At 36.7% G+C, this 25,692-nt stretch overlaps 1 protein-coding gene across 6 annotated transcripts in view; it reads left to right on the forward strand.

Moving 5' to 3' along the window:
- The window catches only part of LOC131430992 (serine-rich adhesin for platelets), a 371,249-nt gene that overhangs the window by 67,594 nt on the left and 277,963 nt on the right, over window positions 1-25,692 (forward strand). For 4 of the 6 annotated variants that reach the window (XR_009229615.1, XR_009229617.1, XR_009229620.1 and 1 more), the window contains exon 1: window positions 2,152-3,063. The exons of 1 other annotated variant lie outside the window; for it this stretch is intronic. The gene's annotated coding sequence lies outside the window, so the exon portion shown is untranslated. Of the gene's footprint in view, window positions 1-2,151; window positions 3,064-20,090; window positions 20,120-25,692 lie in introns of those variants that run through there. One more of the 6 variants, XR_009229618.1, reaches the window with a different exon arrangement.

Consider the following 25,692-nt stretch of genomic DNA (forward strand, 5'->3'; position numbering starts at 1 on the left):
TGTAGATCATCAGAAATTTTGGTTGCCTTGTTCCACATCAATGGCTCGAACAACCCCATGAGGCTAATCCTTGTAGTTTTTCATTCGATTTCAAACTCGTGCAATTTTCAAATCACACAATTTTACATGTTCTTGAATATAAATCTGAGTGAAATGCGATACTCCATTTATGCGCATCTTAAAAGATGAAAAATAACAAAACTTTTTCGAATTGTGTGGGTAGTATTCAACAGCAAACAGTGGGTCGTTTCATTTAAATCTAAAATGTATGGGAAATTGTTCCATTAGTTTTCGACCTGGTTATCTCGGAACCGGATGTCAGATCCGGACAATATTGAACAACAAGCCGATGAGAACGAGAAATTCGTGTGCACCTTTTTAAATTTCTTTGCACGTTCTTTCCCGTTACGCCGGAACCGGATATCGGATCTGGACAGAATTTAATAGCCGGTACTATGGTACTGTGAGTACTTTGATTCATAGTTACGTTTATTCCAATCTGTTGAGCGGTCTATGAGAACATGGAGCGGACTAATTTTAATATTTTTATTCAATTCATCTCATTACTCAGGAGCTGGAGTCCAAATAAAATTCAAAAGCCAGCTCTGAGACAATGATATCTTTCATTTGAATCTTGGTTTACGAAAATCGAGTAAATGGTCCCTGAGAAAATATTTTTGTACTTATTCTTTTCAGCAATTTGGCCGGTTGTTTATCTTCTTCTAAAAGAGTATACCGAAAACTTTGGTTGACGCTGAAAGAGATTGGGCTTGCTACCAAGGTTATTGTTGATTTCTATTTGAACCAAAATGTGCCAATTTCTTTAAAAAAAATCTATTGCTGAACAGTGCTTACGTTTTTGCGAACTTTCCAAAATTGAAAATTTTGCGAACTTTCCAAAATTGAAATTTTTGCGACTTTTCCAAAATTGAAAATTTCAAATACAATTCGTAAACCAAACAGGCATCAAAGATTTAAGAGTAAAACAAATCTTTTCAGAACCCAAAGTACTTGGTTCCGTTTCCTGACCGGTTGCATATAGTGCTAAAGTTTGCTGATCCGAGGGACCGATGGTCACAAGGCCAAAATGTCAACAAAGCTAACAAAACAAAATCCTTTTGAGATACCGAAGCAAAATCTCGCTTAAGCCACAGTCGTCATACTATTTTTCAGCACTAATTTACCGAAGCCGGAACGTGCTCGTGAATCTCGTGAATTTGGCTCGAAGAACCGGCTAACCGAATCCCTCCTTTTACCGCGCCACCACCGTCCGCGATCGGTGCCGCCGTCAAACCGTTTAGTAGCGGATTGAACAAATACACCGGGTTAAAGCTCCCGGTCTTACTGGCTAATGTCACTGGCTTATGAATCTGTGTGTTCACAGTCAAACTACAACCCTCGTGTTCTGCAATCAGGATAGCCCACTCGATTCGAGCTGGTGAATGCAACCTTAACGAGTTGTTGTATGTGATGATGAGGACGATGACGACGACGACGACGACGACGACGATGGCGACGAGGACGACCACTCACACTGGTGGCGAATGGGCTACTCAGTCTGGTCGGGAGACCTAAATGCTGTTAAGCGACGAACACGGTTGCTTAGCCCATTGCATGTCGTCGCGTAAGTTGCAATTTTGCGCACCACGCATGATGTGATGTGTGTTGTTTTTTTTCTTCTGCTGCTTCAATCGGGTGTGCCTGCGAGTATGAGAGGCTTTACTGAGAGATAGAGAGAGCGCAGCAGCATGATCGGCCCACTCGAGTACGATATGCATACATATTTACAACAGTCAGTGTGGCTTTTAGTTTTTTTTTGTCGAACCTCGGCCCGTAAGTTTAATGTTTTCTTCGCGAAGTCAGTTTCGCGTTGGCGGGCAGCCCATACAGACCGCAACTTGAAGTGGATGATTGTAGGAGCAAACATAAAAACACATAACCGGTGAATTGAAATTGAAGCGAGTGAATTAAGTGAGAATCGTATCTTGAAGGTGGAAAAAAATATCAACGAAACGATTCCGAGGCCGCAGATCGCAGAGCGCTCCTTTCTAGTGCACGGTTATTGCGTTCACCGCAACTGCTCGGTTTACCATTTTCCCTTGGGCCCCGTTTGGTTTCGGTCTGTTTCTGATCGTGCCGCGGCTAGTACTTTGGGCTTCGTCGAAGAAAGCCATTGTGAATTTCAATTTGCGGCGGACCCAAGAAGTTCAAATGTTTGTGCTGGTGCGTATCGCTGAGAGGTGAAAGATTAAGTCCGAATTTGCATCTTGCGAAACCAAGCTACGCGAACCCAGTTTGACGCATGTTTGTTTTTATTTTGTTTTGGTGAAGACAAGTGAGTTCATCTAAATTGCGCAGCTTATTGAACAGTCTTTTGGTTATCAATTTCCGTTCCAACAATAGGAGACAGTTTTCTTAGTATCTCGATTTGATAAAACACGTGCTAAGGCTACCGATGATGAACGGTAGCAGTCACGTTTCAGTCTAGGGAAAAACAAACGGGTTAGTAATTTTGATTCAAATCCTGATCGGATTTGTTCCGATGGTGTTTCATTATCATCAGTTCGTGCTGTGAACTTGCTATCTTGAGACTGTCTCCGGGCAATAAAAACAACAACAACGATCGTTAGTGGATTGAAACAAAAAAAGAAATACGGAAAGAAAGCTGAACCCCGAGTGTCTCACGAAGCGGTGTGCAGCCGGTTGGAACCGGGACCAAGAGGTTAGTGAAACTGCAAACCCCGAAAGAGGAGATCAAAGTTCGTCAATTGGTTCAAGTGAAACGACGGGCTCGAGTTTGCATTCCGAACCAAAAGTATTTTGAGACCAAGAAAGAAGTTGCTGTCGAATAGTGCTGTGTTTCAGTTAGGAGCTCAAGTTCTTGTGTCTCGTTCTGTTTTCATATGTGGCAGTGAACTTGAAAGTGTGCTGCAGCCGAGAGTCGCTGCATGGTTTTTTTTTTGTTTTGTACTCTTGAGGATTTTCAGTATCGCCACCACGACGACGGATTCAATTACCGTTGGATTTGTGCATGAAGTCAGCGCAAGCTCCGGGTCGAATAAGGTAAATATTTGAATTAGTGGTTTTGCTTCCGATTCGGCCGAGTCGCGGTTACGTCTGTTGGCTGTAGGTTGGCCGTTTGATTTTTTCGTGGGATTTCTTGCTGCTTTTTATTTGCTAGTTCGATCGAATGGTTGGTTGCCTAATCGGCCGAACCGGTAAGATTGAGTGCTTCGAAGTACTCTCGGAGCAGTATTTGCTGTTACGATAGACCCATTGGTTCAACACAAACTAGTCATTAGATTTTAGTTTTATATTTGATATTGATTGGATTTGTTGCTATGATTCGCGTAACGATAGCTGAGATAACCATGTTGTTCATACGACTAGTTTTGGAAGCTTCTATTGTAGATGAATGTGAAACAGAATGCAAAACAAACCCAGTTATCGAAATTATGAAATGTGATCAAAACTTAGTTATTTAAATTGTTTAAAGAAACTGATCCAAAATTTCATCATTTTTACCGTACCCCGATTCCAAAAAAAGCATTTATAAAGCGGTAAATTAGCTTCTCATGAGCACCACAAATTATTCAACCTCTTTATCAGCAATCTGATAACATATCTGTTGTAAATCGATCAGCATTCAAAATTAATTCGGAATACACACTAGCCCCAAAAAAGCATTTTCGTCGATGTTGGCATTAAAGCCCATGCGTCAAAGTTGGCATTGAAGCGACTAAAATGCCAATTAGCGTTTGAATACTTTCTTGGTTTAGAACTAGTGATGCATGCCTCGATTTTTCAAATGAAGTGAGTTGCTTTTTGCAACTTTCCTTGATGTACCGGAAATATCATGATCATGATGCAATAAGTAGTAGAAATATGTTGGACACATATTCATGTTCTGATTGTAGTATATCAGTATATAATATAACTACCCAAAGATCTAGCATGCGTAGAAGATGCGCATGGTTTTGACCTAGTGAGCTAGTTCTGTTGGCTAATGTGTTAGTGAAGAATTTTGCCTCTCGAATTTTGGGATCTAATTTTCCTTTGGACCGGATGCTTTATATAATTTCGATGATTTCCAAAACAGAAATGTAGTGAGACCTAATTCAGAAGTACCAGGTTTTATTGAAGTAAAAAAGCAATCAGTGTAGTAATCATTATTAATCGGTGATAAGCAAAGTAATAAAGTTCTTTCTTTCTCATATACATATAAAGGTTATGCTATCACTGCGAAAATCGACTTTTCAACCGAGGTCATATACCATTCGATTCAGTTCGACGAATTAAGCAAATATCTGTGTGTGTGCGTGACAAACATTATCTTTCAATTTTCTAAGAGGTGGCTGGACCGATTTTCACAAACTAAGATTCAAATGAAAGTTGTTACGATTCCATACAAAGTTCCTGAATTTCATTTGGATCTCACTTTCGGTTCCGGAATTTCAGGACAAAAAAGTGCAAATTATGTCTGTAGCTCTATTCGAAGATGATTCAACCGATTTTCACCATCTTAGATTCAACTGTGAGTCAATTTTAGGAGTATTTTTGCATAAGTAACCATGTGATGAGTAGCGATTTCTTTAAATTAATTAATACATTTCTCTAGTTTGCAGATCAAATGCAGTTTGCAGGGCCAAATAAACTCATATCAGATTTTCATAAAATCAAAGTCATATAAACAGGTCTGATAGACCAATAAAAGTATCCAAGTTCCAATACCGTATGTAAAGATTTCATGACATTTCAATTAGTCAGAACAAATTGCCAGCCATTTAAGTGAAGTTATTTTTGCCGTTTCCAAAACAATGGGTTCAAAATAATTTCGTGTGTTATAATTTATCATTGCTTTTGGATGAAAAAACGTGCTTAATCCACCCAGCAGTGAGAAGATACCTTTTTTATCAATCAGCATGTGTTTTTGAAGTGAATATTCTTCGTTGGGTTTAGTTTTCATGAAATTATTTGAATAATTAAATTGATAAAATTTTGGAACTGTAAGACGAATAGAAGATATAAATTGTATGAAACCCTAAATTTATTCGTTTTAATTTAAACGTGAAACAATCGATTAAGCATGCGATGAGATGTAGAAGTGAGTTCCTCCTCTTGAGTTTTGGTCATTATTTATAGTACTTCCAGAAACGGTATTGAGAGACTAGCATAACCAAAAATAGTTCGTAAGTCCATGAATCAGTATGACGAATGAATTGAAATAGTTTTCAGTCCCAAAATCTGTGAACCCGTTGAACCCGATAAATTTATGTGAAATTGTTACACTTATCACCCTGTATCTCCTGAACCGGAAGTCGGATCTGATTAAAAATCAAGCAGATTTTATGGGACCTTAAGACCTTTGATTTGAATGTTAGATGGACGAAATCAGTTCAGCTATTTACGAACAAAATGAGTGACAAGTGTATTCTTCCAGCAATTATTATTGCAAGCAGTGTAAATCAATATAAATATAAAATTGTTTTGAATTTGAAAATACTGCCGAACCGAGCTAAAATCGAAACGTCATGAAAAAGGGTACTGTGCATAGTCTTTTAGTTTACTAAGAAACAATTGCATAAAACAGTATTGAAAAACGTGTTTCACTTTGCTCCGAAACATCGCTTTATCATCAAGTGCGTAAAACTACTACTACAGGAATAAGGCGAAAAGTCGCTTATACAAAAAATTCCGATATCTTCGTTAAAAATGGACGGATATCACTGAGATCTTGACCTCTTTGTTGACAACACACACACGGACACTTGCTCAGTTCGTCGAGCTGAATCGATTGGTATATGACACTCCTCCTCCGGGCTTCGGAAATTTTTTCTAAAGTTTGAACGAAGTCTAACAGATCGGCTGAAAAGTTCGTATCGTTTCTATGAGAGGGCGCCACTAGAATTAAATCCATACCATTTTCAGTTAGTACCAACCTTCAAAAGATACGTGTATAAATTTGACAGCTCTCTGATTATTAGTTTGTGAGATATTGCATTTTGAGTGAAGCTACTTTTGTTATTGTGAAAAAAATGGAAAAAAAGGAATTTCGTGTGTTGATGAAACACTACTTTTTGATGAAAAAAAGTGCCGCCAATACCAAAAAATGGCTCGATGAGTGTTATCCAGACTCTGCACCGGGCGAAGCAATAATTCGTAAGTGGTTTACAAAATTTCGTACTGGTCATATGAGCACCGAAGACGATGAACGCAGTGGACGTCCAAAAGAGGCTGTTACCGATGAAAACGTGAAAAAAATCCACAAAATGATTTTCAATAACCGTAAAGTACAGTTGATCGAGATAGCTGACACCCTAAAGATATCAAAGGAACGTGTTGGAGATATTATTCACGAATATTTGGATATGAGAAAGCTTTGTGCAAAATGGGTGCCGCGTGAGCTCACAATCGATCAAAAACAACAACGAATTGATGATTCTGAGCAGTGTTTGGAGCTGTTATATCGAAATAAAACCGATTCTTTCGTCGATATTTAACAATGGACGAAACATGGCTCCATCACTTCACTCCGGAGTCCAATCGACAGTCAGTGGACGGCACGCGATGAACCGAACCCAAAGCGTGGAAAGACTCAACAATCGGCCGGTAAGGTTATGGCGTCTGTATTTTGGGATTCGCATGATATAATTTTCATCGACTACCTTGAAAAGGGAAAAACCATCAACAGTGACTATTATATAGCGTTATAAGAGCGTTTGAAGGACGAAATTTCAAAAAACGGCCTCATTTGAAGAAAAAAAAAACCGTGCAGAAATTGAACGAATTGGGCTTCGAATTGCTCCCTCATCCACCGTATTCTCCAGATTTGGCCCCCAGTGACTTTTTCCTGTTCTCAGACCTCAAGAGAATGCTCGCTGGTAAAAAATTTAGAAGCAATGAAGAGGTAATCGCTGAAACTGAGGCCTATTTTGAGGCAAAGGACAAATCGTACTACAAAAATGGTATCGAAAAGTTGGAAGATCGCTATAATCGCTGTATCGTCTCTGATGGCAATTATGTTGAATAATAAAAACGAATTTTGGCAAAAATATGTGTGTTTCTATTAAACGATACGAACTTTTCAGCCGAACTGTTATATTTATTTTTTATATTTATAAAAAAATAAAAATACTGTACAAGTTCAGCAATGGTTTCAAAACTGTTATCCGGACTCTGCTACATCGAAAAGAACCATTTGTTTTTGGCTTCCTGAATTTGAACGTGGTTGTACAGATACCGATGATGGGGAACGCTATGGTCGCCCAATTGAGGTGGTTACTCCAGAAAGTTTAAAAAACCACAAATTGGTTATATCTAATCGTAAATTGCAATTTTCTTGAGATAACTGAGAGCGTAAAGATATCAGAAGGCCATGTGTATACAATTATGCATGAACATTTGATCATGAGAAAGCTCTGGTTATAGTGGGTGTCGTGTTTACTCCCAGCCGATCAGAAACGACAACGTCTTGATGATTTCGAGCAGTGTTTGAATATGTAAACAAGTAATAAAGCAGATTTTTGCGTCGTTATATAACATGGATAAAACATGGATCAATCACTTCATTCCGGAATCAAAACGCTCATCGACTGAGTGGACTGCATCCAGTGAACCACGTCTGAAGCATGCAAAGGTACAACAGTCAGTTGATAAGGTTATGGCTTCAGTATTTGGAAAGGCACATGACATAATCTTTATCGAATATTTTGAAAAAGGAAAATCAATCAATAGCAAATACTACATAACGTTTAAATGATTGTATTGCTATCGAAGGATATGTAGTAAGTCATGCGGTTTATTGAGCGATGTGTTATGTAAGCATAAGCTTCTGAAGCGAGAAACCTACATTGTTTGCAATCCCACTTTTTAGAGAATATTTCCTGGATTCTATAAGTGAAGTCCATTGGGTATCAAACGAACAACACAAAACAGTATCTATCAAATCCGTCCGAGCGCAAACGATTCCTATCTCATGTTGATAAATATAGAATCGGTACTATCTAAAACCGGCTGGTTTGAAACAATCCTGCTAGAATAATTCAACGACTTACGTTAGGTTAGGTGTCTTATTAGGTCCATTTTTATTTTCCCATAAAATTGAAAGGCTAACATAAATCCTGATTTATTACACCACGTTTTTTAAACGCGACACAAATTGGCGGTCGGACTGTTAAAGCTTATTTACATGTTCAGATAAAGTATTGTATGTTACTTCATACAGCAAAGCACCAGTTGGAATGAAAATGATTTCATTTATCATGGCTCATTGATACAGTGAGCTACGATATTCGGAAATATATAGAATACATTGAATCGAACGACAGGTTGACTTGATAGTTCGAGTATGTTTTGCAATCTCGACGATTAAAGTAGATAGCACTCCGTTTTTTTTTTTTCAATTCTTAGTTCTGATTGTGCGAGCTTCTATCGAAAACTTGATTCTCCTAATCAGCTTAGGAACACTGATTACTGCAAACCAGACTTACAATCTATCATGTTGAATACCTTCTGTCGCACATCAAGGCCATCGATTCGGGGTGTCGATTTGAGTCAACGAACCGTAACCAGATACGATAGGACGAAATTCTACTGGGCATAACTTTCCAATTGGTGTCGTATCTCAAATGGCGATGGAAAATCAACCTAAGCTCCTAATGTTTCGAATTCAATTCCTAGCATGTAGCCCCTCGAGCTCGCATGATCGCATGATTAATGTTCAATCAATTAGTGACAAGTGATCAGATTAGCGACGGTTTCACCTTCTCGTGAATGTTGTCGTTTTTTTTATAAATAGATCCTTCGGACGATTGTCTCTTAATTGCGATGACAGCCGTTGGGTCGTTGGAACCCTCGATTGAACGCTACTAATCCGCTATTAGATACTATTTTCGCTCGGTTCTTCTTCTGTTTTGCTAGAAATGACGAATATTAAGTGGAAGCACGCAGGGAGTTCATCACACCGCGTCATTTCGATAAAAAACCGCTGTCAAACCCAACCGTGAGCCGATAAGGCTCGTCGAACTGGTCTTTTATAGCTTTAATGGTTCTTTCTAAATTTTCTATGTTTTAATGACCACAATCGAATCCGTAACATGCTTCCTAAAAGCATACAATAAATTCGGTGGGTGGTGAACGAGTTTAAATTTCGTCATCACTTAAGTAATATCACGGTGGAAAAGAAAAGAAACGGGATCAAATTGATTGAGGTGCTTTGGAACTAGTCAGTCGGTGGTGTTTCGTGTTACAATTTATGATGATTATGTCTTGAACAATCAGTGTTCGATGGAACTTTTATTGAAGCGAAATTTTTTTCCCTTGTAGTAGTATTAGATTACATTGATGGATAATTGAATTGATCACATTATTGAAGAAACTGGAAAAGATTAAAATGCATTTGCTTATATGAAAACCGGTAAGTAGACGTGGGCATAAGATGAATGATGGCAAGCGTCGTCAGTTACTGCAGAAAGCCAACCAACCGCCGACACCGGCTGGCAGTTGCAGTTCGACGATGAATATTAACAATCACAACACAATATCGGTCCGGGAGCTGGGTTTTGCAGCATGAGTGGAGGCGAAAGTGCCATCGTCGGCGGAACCAGATGGCGGTCGTGCGGTGCGGGCTGACGACGTCGACAAGGCGGCGTGGCAGATTGGACAAAATGAGTCATGGTCACTCGATGTGAAGCTGGTTTTCGGCTCAGACAGACTGTTAAGTGCGTGAATACGAGCCTTGAGCTGGTATGGGTCCGTTTGGATAAAGCAGAGAAAAAAAAAATGGGGGGCTTTGTGAACCGTACAGAACAACATTGAATGGATTGAATTATCGATCTTGGGCCCACTGATATTGATGTCTGTAGGCTGATTGATTGATTTTTTTCCATGGGGTAATGTCATTTCGGTAACTTGCATGATAATTAGGTCGGTCGGAATGCTTGTGAATGTTGAATTCGGTTAGTAATATGAGATTGATCACGCGTAAGTGTCATTAAGATAGTCACATGACTATTTTTCGTACGTACGTTCATTTCTAAAGGAAATTTACATTCTTCACCGTAGCATCTAGCATACGAAAACTTTTATTTACGTGATTTTTGACGTAGGACTACGTCTTTCTCTACTATGATCACCTCGGTGCATTTTCAAAATTTCACAACACAAAAGTGTAACGAAATTACTCCAGATTTGTTTCATTAATAACTTTTTTCTTGTTTAAGTATTATCCCCAATTCTTTCACGAAACGAATGGAAAAAGATGTAAGATTGTTGTTAATGTCACGTTTATTTCGAAAACATTGTTTAAATAGTGATAAAATAAGTCCAAACACGTAACATTAAAATCTACCGAATCTATAAATAGACCCTGTTGTACGTTTGCTATCTTCAGTCTATGATAATCCATGAACGGAGACACATCGAGTGCGCAGGCTGCCATCTACGCCAAGACAGTGGTACTACACCCGGCATTATTCAACTGGTGCTTCAGTTAATGGTGAATATGAGGTTCCGTTCCTCAAGCCTAAACGCAGAAAAAACAACATCTAGTTCTTCTGTAAAGATATCCGCCGGTGGACATTCGCCATGTGGGTATCGCTTCAAACAAAAGTGATAGCATCAACCAGTTTCTGGTCGTTTGCATTGGAGGAAAAGAAAACGAAAAGTGGACAACGATGGGGTACATTCTACTAAATCAGCCGTTCTAATGACTCTAAAGAACTGTTAAGATTACTTTCTTTGCAAATCAAAGGTAAAAATCATCAGTTTAGTGCAAATCTAGAAAAATTTGATTAGCTTTGTGCACTTTTCACAATTCTACAATCTGGCCTTCCTGAATGCCAGAATTGAGTACCGTGCATAATCTTGATAATTTCTTTCAATGAAGCATGCAAATCCGAAATGAAATAATCGACATCGAAATTCTATATTTTGCATTTTTGTGGCCCCCCATTTGTGAAAAAGCTACAAACGAAATCACGTAAAAAGAAAGCTCTTAACCAACATTGGTTCAGTTTGGAATTATTCGGCAGTACGAACAAACGCGTTGCGGTTCATTCGCAAAGCCAGTTTCGCTTCAAACAAGAGCGATGGCGTCATACAGCTTCAGGTAGTTTGCTTTGCACTATGGTCCGAAACGGGCAATCAGCGTGACAAAAATATTTTCACTATTAAATATTAGTTTATTGTAGTTGTCTTCACACGAAAGTTGTTTGTAATCAAATGGCGCTCCTTTTGATGAAAAAAGCTACTAGGGTGGTCCTAATTTAGATTGAAATCTGAAATCTAACTTTCTTAATTGAACTCAAAAATGATTTTGTTGTACAATAAAGTTATCGAAAAATTTATTCTGAGCAACTTTACTGAAAAAATCACCTTTCTAGCTTTTCATTTGATCGAGTTACATCAATTTTTCCGAGTAAGAGTAGGGTGGCTCCTGAAAAAATCACTTTTTTTGTTCTATTTTTTGTGTGAAACGTTATATGGAGAAGTTGTCTTCAGAAGAGTTATTAAACTAATTATTGCGCACAATTTTGCTGAACCAAACTTTTTCATATGAGTTACCAGTAAAAAGCTATGATTGTTTTTTCATCAAAAAATAGTCAAGCTTCAAATATCAATATTCATTAGATGCCAGATCGATAAAAATGTATCCTATGCGGTTTCTGAAAGGTCATAATATAAGTTAAAATTGAAGAGAAAATTGGAAGGGTGTTATATTTTTTAAACTTATTTAAATAAGTCTTAAAAATACCTTCAAAAAATTCAAAAACATTGAGTAACTCTTAAACGCCTTAACGTATCAACATACTTTCTTCAGCGAAATAATAATATCAAAATAGTTCTACAAGTGTTTAATACATTGTCCTTTCGAGAAATGAGCCGAAAAAATACTTCAATTGAGTTTGAGCAACTGAGGATTAGAGATACTGTGTAATATGGTTATTCCGAACTTTGCACTTATCGCTGTGCGAAATTACACCAAACGAATGCAAATAAAACTAGCATACGGCATATCAATATCGTAGAAAATATCACCTTCTGAAAGCCAAAAATGAATCCCGCAAATACATCATTCAGTTGCTGGTCGTTTGCGTGCGAGTAACAGAATAAAAAACATTTAATCGAACCGAAAAATGAAAAATGATAATCTGAAATGAAGTAGTCAGCCTTAAAATTCTATACGTTGGTATTTTTGTAGCCATTAGAACCGCTCTTTTGAACTTTTGATATATTATATTCATTCACGGAACGACCGAAATTAGCTCTGCGCCTAATTCGTATTACTGTTTTTGAATTAGTTGATTTTAACAACAAAATTTCCAAAACAACTATAAAATTAGTTAAAATTTAGAATTTACTGTGCTGAAAAAAACTCTTATTTTCAGAGAAAGTGTTTAGTTGGCGAATATTTTGGACACAAACCAGCAATATTTCAATCCAACACGAAATTCTCATTGGCAACTAATTTCGTTATTAAAATCAGAAACTTTGATTCTATTTATCTATCACCGTCATTACTGAAGGACAGCAGTGTCAAAGCAAAACAATCCATTAAAAAGCTAAAAGGGACAGTCTTGTTGAAACTGCTCGCAAATTGTTTAGATGTTTTTCGCATGTGTTACGATATATCCCTATATAATTTTCTAAACCGATATGTAAAAATGACGTAAACTGTTAGTGGAAAGTGTATTTATTCAGAATTTGTGCGCAGTTAAAGCGATTGTGGGTAATAATGTTTTTACGCGAAACAGTGAAGTGAGTTTCGAATGTTGCACTCTAATTGTACACGTCAAATGATGTTTTTTTGTATCTTCTCATTCCGGGCTACGCCGTCCGGTGTACTACTTGTATTCGGTTTTTGTTTTCCGAGTGCTCAAAGTTTTCAATGAGAGAGTCGATTTCGCGAAGTCGAATGAAGAAAACAGCGATTTAGAAGTAAAATTTTCAAAAAGAAGTTTATGTTTCGCTTATGTCTTTTTCTCCAATACAACATCGTATTTATACCTGCAAATATAGAAAAGATAACCGCGACTGAAATTTTTTTCGGTAATAGTGTGCCATCTAGTGGCTAGTAGTCATTAACGTGTTAACGAGCGCCATATAGCTGCTAATTGCAGAAACCAATCCAACCATTTATGTTGGTTGAAAACAACGTTTTATTTCTCTAATTCAACTAAAAAATTAGTTGAATGGATATGAAGCGTGCCTTAGCTAAGAAATGACAGCACGTTTAATTGGTGAATTCAACTAAAAAAATAGCCATTTCAACAAATATTTTATTATTATTAAGAAAATTAGAATTAAAAAATCTAAATTAGCAAAAGTAAGATTTTTTTAGTTGTCTCAAAAAATAACTAACTAAAATCAGAAAATCAACTAATTTTTTCGCCAAAATGCTAATTTCGGTCTTTCCGTGTTGTTCGCTCGGTTTGCAGTGTGGCTTTCACTTCAAAGAAGAGCGTAAAATTCATCAAAGTATGAACACAACGGAGAGAAGACATATACAAATCGACAGTTCTAAGGGCCATAAATAATAGTGTTGTAATCCGCAATTACGGTCAAATCATTTAGTTCCAAACCATTTTTAGTGTCTCTACATAGAATCAAGAAAAGAATTAATTGAGTTTCCTCATATACATTAATTTGGTATTATAAAATCGATTTTCAATCAGAATAAGTGTCGTAACTAATCCATACGACGTCTAACTTCATGTGTCCACGACTCGGTGCGGAACGTTAGCGCTGTAGGGAAGGGCACACAAGCATGTGGTAGATTTACTTTGTGCGCCGTTCGCCAAGCGAGAGGCGACCGATGAGTTCTGAATTTTGCTCGTGGATATAATTGTCAACTGTGTTGACAGTTGGAAAAATGGTAACGTTCGGTTCTTTTCAGAATCCAAAGCATATTACAAAGATCTAAAGAGATTTTACTTGAATGGATAATTTATTAGTAGAACAATGTACCAAACTAAATGTGCATTGATCTGATCTGTCCCTTGTCGACAGCAGTTCTACATCAATCTCGTGGTTATGTTTCTAACATTACCTACTACAAGTTTTTCGCTTTTTTTTTAAAAACGCGAGTTTCGATTCATTTTTTGCGATGGTTGAATAAAAAAGTTTTGTATGTATACATTTACAATATATCTAATTTATACATATACAAAACAATCCAACGTGTTTCAGTGAATATCGTGAGATGTACATACTTTACTGAATAGTTTAGTTTCATAGAATATAGTTAAGATCTTGGGCCTGCAAGAATTTTCTGAAAAAAAATCCACATTTAAATGGGTAATTGCTGACTTTTGTCTGAGTGCGATATGCACTCGTAGTATTACATAGGGGAGACGGGGGCTAAGCCGGACACTGTTAGGAAGCAGAAAAAAGCATCCATTACTACTAGGTTGTGGGCCTAAGTAATCTAAACATTATTATTTAGCAAAATATGCATTAGTTTCAGGAAAAAGTTGCGATGGAGTGATCAATCTGAAATTGAAAATTTTAGAAGCGGCGGGGTTAAACCGGACACTCTATAGGATGAAACCGGACATTTCTTGGAAATTGAAAAAAAACACCCATAACACTTAGGTTTTTACCCATTCAGGGTAAAGTGTTCTAATACGCCCCCTTTAGGAAAACATTTAGACATTTCTGCATGTACTGATATATTTTCTTCGATAATGTAGGTATTTATTTGCAATACGTCTAAAGAACATAATTTTCCATGATATCGGTAGAAGTGATGAGAATTGATTGATATAAACACATTTTCTAAGTTCTCAGTTTTTTCGCTTGCTGTAGGCATAATGCCCCAGCAACCGTATAATATGTCTCACAACAAATCAGTGGTATGCCCCATAACAATGGGGAATATTGCCCCTTGAAATGTCGATATAGAAGAAAAGCAGATAAAGAAGAAATTATTTGCATCAGAAATCAATTGCATAATCAATTAATTATAATTGGAAACCAACATTTTCTATCCTCCCAATGCTACATTTAATTTTAAAAACCGTTATAAATCTTAAAAACAATATTTTAACTCGAAGCATATTGTTGGGCCGGGCATAATCTTAGTTGAGTGACTGTTATGAGAAAATTCGTATATCAAAGAAATGGCTTTGCTTTTTTAGATTTTTATACTGTGAATAGAGACATTAGCACTACTAAAAGTTAATTACTAATGGCATTTTTCATTGAAAAACACTGGTGCCGTGGATTGCTCTGTTTTTGCACTATCGAGCAGAAATGGCAATGAAACACCGTCAGAATATTGCATTTTTACTCGAAAGTGCAAAATCAGAGCAATCCACGCCACCAGTGTTTTTCAATGAAAAACGAAATAAGTAGCAACCGACCATTAGGCATTCTATACGGTTAAAATGCTTGTTTAGCCGAAGCAAAACCTCACATCGAATGATATTTTCAGTTTATTCATATTTTCCAGCAAACGACAACTGCCAAATTCGCATAGCAGAAAAATCTTACGAAAAAATAGTGTTAGTGGAATCCGGCGAAAGACCATAACTAGGATAAAGCCGGGTATAAACAAACGATATATAATAATAATATTGTTAGTGATTTAAAAAAGTCTTGAATACTTAAAAAAGGAAGGGGGCATTTTGGCCAGCAGAGACGGTTTATAATACTTTCCCCTATTTATTCAGCTTCAAGTTTTGGCAACAATTCCCAATTTGTAACTGTCCGATTCACTTTCGAGAAACAATAACAATTTTATTTTCCACCCCATCGAAAGCCTTTAATAATCACTGGATTCAGCACAGCATGTAAGAACTAACCAGACCGTCATTACGATGTACAAAAATCAAACATACCCAAGAAAGTTAAAAAATAAAAAATAAATCCGTTATGTCTGTTTGTCACATGAAAGCGCGTTTACAAAGTGAATTCATCGATCGGAATAATTGCTGGTTTAGAAGATATTTAAGCTGCTCCGGTCTCCCCTACGACAAATTGACTTACTTCGATAGTATCTGTTGAAGCTGTTGCTCATCCAAAATCTCCTTAGAACATAGGCTTTAAGGTGTGGTGTGATTCTTCCAAAAACTACCTGGACCAGAGGTCGGGAATCTTTTGAGTCGAAGGAGCCAAAAAACCCTATTTACTAAATTTCATACTTTTTGAAGAGCCACACAATATTTTCTTGACAACAATAAAAAATAGTTATTGAAATAAGGTTTTACCTTTTTTGAGAAAAATATAAAAATTAGGTATAGAATTCGCTCAAACTTTAGAAAAATTTTCCGAGGCCCGGAGGGCCGAGTGTCATACACCAATCGATTCAGCTCGACGAACTGAGTAAATGTCCGTGTGTGTGTTGTCAACTAAGAGGTCGAGATCTCAGAGATGGCTGGACCGATTTTGATCAAACTAGTCGCAAATAAAAGGTCTCCCCGTCACCCAGAACGCTATTGAATGATTTTGAGATCAGATGCTTACTTTTTGAGGTATACCAAGTGTTATGTCAAAATTTTCAATTTTTTGACGGTATCTGTCACACTCGACCTTGAAAACAAAATATGTTTCCAGACTTAGATTCCGCACGGTAATAGCTATCTAACAAGCCATAGATTATTACAATCCGTTTTCACTTTTAACGGAGATATCGACATTTTGTTGTAAGCGATTTTTTCCCTATTCCAGCAGTAGGCGTTTTGAGCTCTGTATGACAATGCAATGCTTGGGAACAACGTGAAACACGATTTTTTATACTTTTACATAGAATTGTTTCTAAGTACCAAAAATACTGTGTATAGCATACTTTTTCAAGAAATTTTGCCTCGGACCGATTTTAGCACGGTTCGTTTTTGGCAACATAATCGTTCGAATATGACATATGTAAACCAGATGATGGCAGAATTTTCGAGTTGAACGCAATTCCATAATTATATTGATTTAAACTACTTACAGCAATAAATGCTGGAAGAACATAACTCCAATATACCATTCGAAGCAGTTCGTCGAGATCAGCAAATGAGTGTGTGACAAAAAATTTCACTCAATTTTCTCGGAGATGACTCAACCGTTTTCTACAAACTCAGATTCATATGAAAAGTCGTTTGGAGCAAGGTTCCTGAATTACGTTTGGATCCGACTTCTAGTTTAGGAACTACAGATGACATGTGAAACTAAATCAAAATAGTGTTACTCATTTTTCTCGTAGATGGCTGAACCGAACTAAGATTCAAATGAAATCTAGGAACCATAAAAAATTAAAATGAAAGGTCTTAAGATCCTATAAAATATCTCGCTTTTTAGTCAGATCCAACTTCCAGTTTATGAGATACAGGGTGATTAGTATAAAAATGTCCATTTCGCACAAATTTATTAGGTGTATCGGGTTTGTAGATTTGGATAGTCGATAACCAAGTAAACTTATCTCAGTTTTTGCGGTATTCAGTTTTCGATTCGGAAGGTATCCAACAATTTAATTCGCACTACGATTTCTCAAAGATGTCTACACTGATATTCAAACAGTTTTAATCAAATGTAAACTATACAGCTCTTGAGGTGGATTTAACTGACTTCGGCTACACCGATCTTAGAATTCCGGTTCCAGTATCGAATCGTTTCTCAAAGCTCAATCGTTTTTTCAAAAAAGTCCAAATCAAATTTCAACTACAAAAATTTTTGAATACTGGTTCTGGTAGTACCGTGAATAACCTTAAGCTCTAAAATGGAATTTATTTCGACATCTCATGGAAGGTTCAATCGATTATTACACGTTTAGATTAAAATTCGATTCGATTTGCAGTTTCGACATTACAGGGTAATGAGTGAATAGAACTTTAAATTGCCGCTTGAATATCATTAAAATAATGTCATGCGAACTAAAACACCGAAGAATATTCATGCCAAAAAAAAAACACATGCGGATGATAAAAAAAGGTATCATCTCACTGCTAAATGGATTAAGCACGTTTTTTTATAAACAACTAATCAACTCCAAATGGCTCAAACTGGATGACGTTACTATTTGTGTATTTTAGAAAGGTTTTTTGATTTTGCATGACTGAAATTTCAGCACTGAAGTAATTCGTTTCCACAGATACACGGATTTTATCGCAGTGTTGTCTTAAAAACTGAAAATAAAGTAATTCATCGCTCAAAATATTTCTTCACAATAAATGGTTTGTTTTTTTTTGGTTTTCTGTCCTTACAGTTTGGTTACGTTTTCGTTTGTAGCATAACCCATTCTAGTTCTGAGTGCAATTACTTTCAAATAAATGGCGCAAATCTTCAAATAGCCAGGAGAACGTGTCATCTGGGCCAATTTGTTTGGGTTCTTCTTGGGGTTGCAGCTGGGTTAATAGAAGTTAAAATATCAAAAAATATAACAATGTCTGCAAGAGAAAATAGCAACAAAATATAAAATTCTGTCATTGTAATATCAAAGTAATAACAATACATTTATATAAAAAAATTTCAGTTATTTGATATTCTAGCACTCAGAACAGAATAATATCATAAGAATTTCTCTTATCTGATTCTGATGTAGTTTATTAATTTTACTATATTGTAAGATTGAACTACGAGATCAATTGTATTTAATTCAATTAGAATAACTCATCAATAACTACATAAGATATAATAACTAATATTGATGTTAAACAGATATTGTACTATTGCTCTTTGTTTGCTTTGTTTTGTTCGATTATGTTTGACGAAATTATGCGAGTTTTCACAGATCGATATGTTGATCACACGTTTTTTTAGAGCATTTGTTTGAATAATTTGTACGGTAAATCTAGCTATACAGTAGTGAGTACGGTAAGAATATGGCAATCGAATTACAATTGCTGAACTACTGTAAATTTTATAATCAATGACAACCAAATGTCAAATTGCGCCCAGTTTGTGAAGGCTGTATGCGAATAAGTATTTAAACTTTGTCCCCAAAAAAACGTCATATTGACAGAACCATGGTAATTCAATTAAATTTTATTCTATTTGATTTTAAAGTAACCGCGGTACCGAAAAATATGTATTTTTTAGTATTGGAAAAACATTAAGTGCATCGATTCCATATTTTGGACTATTGATTGCATTATTGCAAAATTACGATCAACCATGTGCTTCCATTGAAGCTCTTTTCGAAGGAAACACATGATGTTTAGTAGTTATGCATTATGCGTTTTCTTCTAATAGCACTCCAATGGAGACGCATGGTAGAATGGTTATCTATTTAGGAAAACTCAAATATTGAGCTTTTATGTTTCATTTAATACACGTAAGATTTCATTTTCTGCGCGCTAAATGAGATTCCGGTGTTGGGCTGTGGTCCAATGGGATAATTATATCAACTATTTTTTATAGGCCTCGAACATAGCTAGTTATTCCATAGTAACCTACTCCAAGAATCGGCTGTGAAGTCCGTTGAATCGTACTAGTAAATTTTAAGGAAAGGAATGTGATAGCAAAACTAAGCAAAAAATGGTTAATAATATCACTGTATATCGAGTCCTTTCACTATCGACTCTGAACCGTTCGGTTGAATATTGATACTGCGCAATATACATTCTTCGTTCAAATCGTAAACCATTGGACGGAGGAGTGAAAGATAGAATGCTGTATTGAAGGTACACAGAAAGAAAAGATGAAACTTACACGACATGTAAACCAATAGTACTATTAAATAGACGTCAGTTGAAACGAAAATCTGATTTAAAACCATGATTGATGTAAAATTACATTGAAATGCATTTACTTTTTCATTGAACAAGGCTGTATATTTACAAATCGCTTAGTTTTGTAATGTAACTTTCCATTCAATTACCTGCTCCAAATATGTGCATGAAAATAAATGTAAATTCACAAAATATTTTTATCTGTGTACTGTCCCGCTTGCGTTGTAGACTGAACATGAATCAGGTTTTTTCCGGTTTTCGAGCCGGACTGAGCGTAGCATCTATTCTACATGATTGTCTTTTGTTTTGAATTTTGAATATGAAACGATTCCGGTTCTGAATATGGAACGCATATGATCGGATATGAAAAGTCAACATGTTTACTCAATTTCAGTAGTTATATGATTTAATTCAATCTTTTTCTTTTCTCTTTCTCAGGTATTTTTGTTTCATTACTCATCACACTGGTATGTAGCTCGCAACAATCTCTTGTTGACATCTTCTAATCATTAAATAGAAAAGTAACACGGGTCATTTGATAGTCATTTTCGATATACTATTGTTATTATTACTTTTTTTTTACTTTTTTGACGAAAAACGTTACATCATGCAAACAAAAATCGATCCACTTTGAAGAAAAACGGTATATTTTAAATGACGTCGCATTTTTTTTCAAAAAGAAAATAACTATCAGAAGATTTGTCTTCTTAATCTGAAAAGTTTTTTGAATTGTCTGTGTTTTGCATTTCAATAAAAGCTAACAAAAATACGCGAATTGATTATTAATCTACATTGCCACCACTTGCAATGGAAAAATTCCACCGCATTTTTTTTGCACAAAACTTCACATTTGGCTTTCCAATATAGAAGGGCACACAGAAAGAAAAGATGAAACTTACACGACATGTAAATCGATAGTACTATGAAATAGACATCAGTTGAAACGAAAATTTGATTTAAAACCCAAATTGATGTGAAATTACATTAAAATTCATTTATTTTTTTATTGAACAAGACTGTATATTTACAAACCGCTTCGTTTCTACACGTTTCTTTACGTTTCTTCGTGCTACAGAAATAACAAGACAGTAAACGTAAAGAAATGTAATACAGTAACAGTTCCAGTGAAAAAGTTTAAAGCGTCTGTTAAAAACACCCGTAAAAGGCACACCGAAAATTAGGTACATCTTCAGAAACATTAATTTTTTATCTTTGGGCCCCTCCCGAAACGAAATCCTGGGTACGGGCCTGCCCGATTGCAAACACTTTCCTTGGGCTTCGCCGACACGAAAAAATCAATGGTAAACTTCGATGGTCGAAGTTTTGTGTGTGCTTATTTCATGAATGAAAATATCGGGAGTGGGTTTTTTTCAGAAAATCTCACTAGTGATACTGAAATGAACTTTTTCTGATCATGACTTTCGCAACACTGGTAATCACTTCAATTTCGCAGATATGGCGTATCCGACTGTTTCCAAAGTAGCCTCAAATCAATGTTCGTATAATCTCACTACCTGTTATTTAACTTTATCCCAATCCGACTTCCGCTCCCAGAGTTGCAGGGGTCTGAGTGTTAAATAGCACAAATAATGTTAGTGACGATGCTTGAGAGAGACAAAATCTTTCAAACTATTTGAATCCATCTTATTTATTGATAGTAATACTTTGATGACCAAACAAAACTACACATTTTCATTTTAGAATCGAGGAACAGTTTTGAGTTTGGGTCATTTCACCGAAAGTCGTTTCGTCGAATGCCATTTCACCGAATGGGTCATTCCACCGAAGGTCGTTTCGCCGAAAGGGTAATTCCGCCAAAAGGGTAATTTTGCCGAAAGGGTTGTTTCGTTTACATCACACAATGAATTAGAAAACTGCAAATTCTGGTTATTCATCAAAATTATCTATTTGCTTTAATGTCTCAGCTGAGTTGGCCGCCGACCCGCCGTCGGTCTTGCATGCCCGGTCTATTCAAAGCTAGGTTTCTCTGCTTCAGTTAGGTCCGAACGAGCGGTAGCGATAAGAAAAAAAAGGAAAAAAAATTCATTCAAGTCTTTCTGGATTATTTCAGAAGTACGATTGTAGTTCAACAAAACGGGAGTAAACATTATCATTTTTCATTAGTCTTTATTTCAAATCAATTCCAATCACAATATGAAGAATATTGAAGAATTCGGCGAAATGATCCTTTCGGTGAAATGACGTTCGGTAAAATGACATTCGGCAAAATGACCCTCTCGGCGAAATGACGTTCGGCGAAATAACCCTTTCGGTGAAATAACTTTGATCCGTAATACACACGATTATGAGAAAGGCATCATTACATCACTCGGTGAATTAAAACAGGTTGTTCACTAAATTTTTCAATGCAATTTTGCTCTACATTTTCTCGATTCGAAAGAGTACAGAATTCGGCAAAACTGCTTTCAATGAAGCAGGCATGAAATGAAAGCTATCGTTTTTGATTCAATCGAAAATCGAGGCTTGCGAGGAAAGTGAGCAAATTTCAACTAGAAGTGTTAATTTGAAAGAAGAAACAAAACATATTTTTTCACTCCCATATTTATGCTAAGGTGCACATACCCATTTTGAATAGTTTTTACGTTTCGTCTTTGACTCATCAGTGCGTAGCAGTTTATGTTGAACTGCTAAGCACGACCTGATGGCACGACCCGGACGTAAAGTCAATGCTATTTGAAAGGAGAACAGAATTTGATCTCCTTTAGGAATCAGAGTTTAATTTTATCTTGCTGAAATGTTATGCGATGTTGGGATGTCAATTCTGTCCCAATTCACGGCACGGTCACTATTAAGTTATTTAGTTACCAGCACAATCGCAACAATCGGTTGCACTCATAAACTAAAATGTATACGAAATGCATGCACTACGAAGCCGTCTTTTCGAAAAGAAAATAATATTAATTCGGTGATACGTGATCGATTTGTTTTTCTTCAGCAAGCATTCAAATTTTTCAAACACGATTGACCTTTTTGGGCAGTCCATAAATGTTCATCCGACTGTTTTCGATGCCGGTCGTGTTCCGCAATTTGTCATAATACCGTGATCTCTTCGGTTGGCATCATCTCGTTAGCTTTCCTTAACATGTTTAGCATTTGAATGAAGTAATGAATCAATCCAGCAGAAACCTTTTCGTGATTTACCATATTCAGTGGCCGGCGTCGTTCCGCATCTCCAGACTATTAGAACGGTTCGCGATTGACCTCCAGTAGGTAGCGATAAACCAGGAAGTAAATGGAATGCTACTTTGAACCGTTCGTGCCCATGGGACTTTCTGTGGAATAATGAAAAAAAATTTCCTGCACTCTGTCTATCATTTCCGGAAACTCGTACTAATCGCTGCGGAACGAAGCGTAAGGAACTTGAGAGACGACAAGCATTCCAGAACGAAGCGGAACTACTTGTCGAAAAGGGCCTTTGCTTGAGCTGCACAAAAAACCAACATTTGAATTATTGACATTCGTTGTTATACCTGCCTGTGCCGTGCGCTCCAAAACCGGAAATGAATCTGTTTCACTTTTTTCGCCAGTCAATTTGGACAGAAGATTTCGATCCTACACGAAGTAAGGGCTTTCGACTTTAATTGTTGGCTTCCTCTTTGAACGCAGTTTTTTTTCGTCATTAGTTGATTGTTTCGTTGGTTGACTGAAAACCCCTCAAGCAGTAACAACAAGCGAGGAAAGTTTTTTTTTCCTCCGCTGGTCGATGCGATGGTTCGTGTGCTGTTTTCCGGTTCGTCGCTTGTTTTCGTTGAATTCGCTCTGTGATTTTGGTTTTTTTTCCCTCACTACTGGGTGGGAAAGAAGCGCACGTTTGTTTGTATCCCCCTTTGTTTGGCAGTAACCCAAACGGTCTGGCGGATACATGAACAAGAAAAAAAAGTGTCCAACTTACAGATTTGGGACGATCGTGGTACAAAAACAACAATAACTGTGTTTACCTAAACTGCAATTTCGAAAATAATGCTGTAGGGAAATGTTCAACCGCTGAGAGAGTGGTTAAATCGTAAAACAAAGGGTTGTTTAGTTAATGAGAGTGTTTAAATTTGGATCTTGCGTATTTATCTGTGTTATGGAGATTTGGCATCGAGATGTTGCTTACATTTTGATGTTGAACCATGTTTTAAGTTTCATTGTCATTCCAAGTTGCAGCTTTGTCACAGCTGCTAATATTAGCTGCAGAGAACAATTTACACACTTATTCACAGTTTCACATCTGAGTTAAAACCTCGCGTCTTCCTAAACGAATTGAAAATCCGTTAGAGCATGCACGTGTCTATATGACTCGGGTGTGATTTGCTCCGTTTGCTTGAGGTCTAGTCTATAGTCGACTGTTACGATTTACCTGTTCTGGCTGCTCAAGCACCCGATCGCCAAGAACTAGTTCTCCGTTCGTTCCTGTGGATGCGGTAACGGGCGAAATTCATCTTAACAGAATGTTAGCAAAGTGCTATGGAGTAGCGCACTCTATTATGAGCAGCTATCTGATTCGATTAGAGAAACCTCAATGCAAATTTTTACACTCATCCAACGTCGAGCGTGGGTGATTACACCAACAAATTTCATCCGTTATGCTAATGGATGCAGAAACATTTTGTTTCATTAAAACTACTGGTGGAATTACCTGGCGTCGCACGGAAATGTTTTAAAATGCAAAATTGAGGCCAACATAGAAGCAGCAGACGAATCATGCAGGAACAATAGCAATTTCTTGATAGTATTCCACTCGATATTTATCATGAGTGAATATCATGAATTCAATATGTTTCTTGTACTATGAGGCACATTTTCAAAATTCGTCCTGTGAAAAATGGGTAGAACATAATCGTGAATATCTCTTGTTATACATAACGCCATGTACATGTACAAGGATGGCTTTTATCGTATCAAAGAACGCTCTTTACAAAATCTTCACACGATCCAATCAGTGCCATCAAAGAGAGACGGATATCATCACAGTAACAAAAAACCGGCATGGTTCATTTAACATAGAATGGATACCAGAGCGAGAGCGAATTTCTCTCGATGACCCGTCTGAGCATCACGGGTTAGTACGCTGCTGTGGGAATTCTCTCTGAAGCAACAAACGGTCGCTTATTCTCGTTTCGCGATCCGATTCTACATGGGCAGTTGATAATTGCGATAGAATCATTTTACTATTGCCGCTTATTCTAACTATGTGCATATTACCTTTGTATAAGTTGTGTCTATGAAAATGCATGTGAATGCTCCACACAAGGGTTTTGAAATATTGCAACCTAGTATGAGAATCATCAAGTCGAATCATCAATTCGAATTTCTGCGATAATTGTCAACTTGCGATTCTCTCTTGGTAAATTTCACACAGCGCCGATCTTTATCAGACTGTAAATTTTTTTAAGTGCCGTGAAATACTCAGAGTATGAAGTGGAGCGAAGAAATGTAGAAAAATTCTCTCACGGTTCATGCATTAAGAGACACGAGTTCTTGTAGCATCTTCTACCGGATTGAAAATGTTGTATACAATATAGAGAAATATCGAGTAGCTTCTGCCAAATTTTCGGTAATCACCAACACTGCATAACGCATCAGCATAATAAATAACTCTTAAATTGAGTTTTCTCATTTTACCTGTTTTTATAAACATAAAACCTTTTTTAATCCACCTAGTATTGTAGTAATGGTGTTATGATGCCTTTCTCATATTTCTTATGTTTTCAAAAACATAAGTAGGAGATTCTGTCAAGATTTTTTTTCTGTCAAACTTGAATAAAGTCAAAAACTTGGTATTAACTACCATGAATTTACCTTTTCACCTTTTTTTTGCTCGCCCAAGTCAGCTTTCCGGAGATGGAGTTCAGTTTTTTTTGCTCACTAAACCAACGATGGGGCCGGCAAATCTCTTATTTTGCCCCGGTCGCCAAATTTCCTCGGTACGCCATTGTGCACAGCATCTTTTAAAACACTGAGAGCTTTAATTGGAATCATGATTTGTGAATATCGGTTTAACCGTTGCTAAGAAATCCAAATGAGTACCGTTTTT

Source organism: Malaya genurostris, chromosome 2 (assembly GCF_030247185.1).
Source record: "Malaya genurostris strain Urasoe2022 chromosome 2, Malgen_1.1, whole genome shotgun sequence".
In the NCBI taxonomy this organism is placed as follows: domain Eukaryota; kingdom Metazoa; phylum Arthropoda; class Insecta; order Diptera; family Culicidae; genus Malaya; species Malaya genurostris.